Raw genomic sequence first — 2,585 nt, forward strand, 5'->3', positions numbered from 1 at the left:
GGAGGAGCACAGTAAAGGGTATAGAGAGTAGAATTAATATAATCTAATTTTAGGGATATAAAAAGTCGGGATAGCTAGTCTACATTATTTGCACAGGCTCCTTCTTAAGCCAAGCCAATTCACTTCTACGGGGAAATTTGTTTACCTTGAACGTTTAGGCTAAGGTGGAATGAATGCTCTTCCCACTCCAGAATGCCTGTTCCTTTGCAGGAGTTCTTTAATGTCCTTTACCTCTAATATTATTCTACTTCAGAGATGTTACCAAACTAAAAAAAATTGTAGTTTAAGTTTCGTCTACGTGATGATCACAGCCAGTGATCACATCCACGAGGAATTTATCTACTATTGACCTTAGCTCTTTTCATTAAATATCTTTCAGAAACAGGTATTTTTTAAAAAATGAGTGACAATGACCATCAATATTTCCTTCAAAATTAAAAAAAAATGGCTTTGTAATTTAGAGCTGAAACATTTTATGTACTGCTTTTTATTTCAGTGTATAATGACTGAAACTTAGTAGTAATCCTTGCTTTGAGAGTATTTTTGAGTAACGTAGGAAAAAACTTTATACTGTTTCTTTTGTTTCAAAAATTAGTTGCTCCTCTTCAGGTATGAGAAAAGAATCATCCTAAAGATTGCTTACAAGAATGTAATAAAATAAAATGAGGAGAATAGAAAGCATTACAAAGAACAGAAATAAATCAAAGAAAATAAAGTAGAGGACATCCTTCTTGATGGGGGACAGTTGAACTCCCGGTCAGGTCTGTCCTTCACTCCTTTCTATGTAGGCTATCCTAGGAATGTTAATAGTTTCTCAACAAGGGTCAAAGCCTGAGATGGAAAGGTATGGCCCAGAGCATTGTGGAGCAATGTAAAGCTGTATTATAAATCTTCTCATTAAAAGAATGGCTGTGCTACAACAAGCCAGAGGGAACGCAGTGTGCAGCTTTCTGCCACGTACCCCACCTCATATATCTAGCACAGCTGGTTGAAAGAAGAACGTTGAGTACTATTAGCAAGTGCCAGTAGTGATCGTGTTACTCATCTATGTAGCACATAAACATGATATCAACAGTGGACTGCACTGATAATTTCCGGTATCACAAATCTATGTTTTCACAGTTATAATGTATGCCACACACTACGTTAGTTAAATCCCTTCATGTGAACCTTGGTGAAAATTGCTCAGAAATGCTTAATATAGCTGTGGGAGAGAAAAGTTGGAGTGTAACTAGCTGTATGTGCTCGCACATGCTTGTTTGTCTGTATATGTTTGTGTGGGAGTGATTTAACTTACGATACAAGTGATGTGTATTTGTGCTGTTTAATTTGTATTCTAGCACATGTCATTTCCGTGCATTCCCAGGGCTGAACCTGCCCTGCCGGCATGGCAGTCTGTGTGGTTACTTGGCTCGAGAAATTTCTCTTGTATGTGAGGTGTAATACTGGAGAGGATTTGTTGACCAGAGAGTTGCCAAGCTTGAAAGAACGGAAAAGTGGGAGCGATGGAAATGGGAGTGATGTGCCTTTTAGGATGCTGCACCTCAGTAATTATATTAGGCAAGGGCATTGTATGGACCACCATGAATGCAAAAGAATCGTGGTTTGTCCTTTGACCACACTGTGAAAAGTGGTGCACATTCCAGGAGCATCAGTAAAAGTGGCAGCCTTCTAGAATAGCTTCTGTGGGTGAGCATGTATTTCTTCTTTGAACACCCTGGTTTCTGAGTGAAAGTAGAGCTATTCTGGGTTGTCAACAGATTTAAGATCAGCAGGGAACATGCCATTCCTTGGCTGTATGAAGGTGGAGAGCACATTGTATTTTCAGTTTTAGATATTCCCCTAAGATGGTGGGGGGATAGGGACGCCTTCATCAGTGCTACATCACACACAGACAACACCCAAAAGAGGAAAAGGGAAGACAGGATGGCAACTAAGCTCTGTCTCACTATTCATACCAAAATGAGAGCCTCATTGTCTCACAGGGCAGAGCAGCTCTGCACTGATGCCAACAAGAACCACAGACCAAGGTGCCACAGTTTGGTCCTCAGTAAATGACACATAATGTTCAATGAGAAGTCAACCGTTGATGTATTAATTTATTTTTGTTTTCCAGGCTGGCAGTCTTGGTGAATAGATTTTACTCACTGTATAGCAAGGTCGCTGTGACAAATTTTGAAAAAATACAAGTTCGAGTGTTTTTTGGTTTCACAAGCACATGAGCTCAGTGAGAAAGAACAGACTGAGACGGCAAGGAGAACAGCCAATCCTGTTATATTTGTCTTTCTTATTACCAACTTGCCATGATAAATATGGAAAATTATATTTGGCTAGAAGGAGGCTGAGAAAGGGAACAGATGGCCACCAAAAGAATACTAGAGCAGCTAATAGTCACTGGCATATTTCCGGGATAAAAATTTAAATCTGAAGCCAAGCAAGAAGGGTTATCCATTTTTCTTCTGAGCAGGGTACTGTGTATGAAACTGATCCTGCTATGCTCTGACTAGATGAAGGTGGGCTTCCTGAAATGCATTCACTGAATGGAATAAACGACCTCTATCCTGCAGTTAACGACTCTTGCCGTT

The sequence above is a fragment of the Vanellus vanellus genome (genome assembly GCF_965231255.1).
Source record: "Vanellus vanellus genome assembly, chromosome: 1".
Taxonomy (NCBI): domain Eukaryota; kingdom Metazoa; phylum Chordata; class Aves; order Charadriiformes; family Charadriidae; genus Vanellus; species Vanellus vanellus.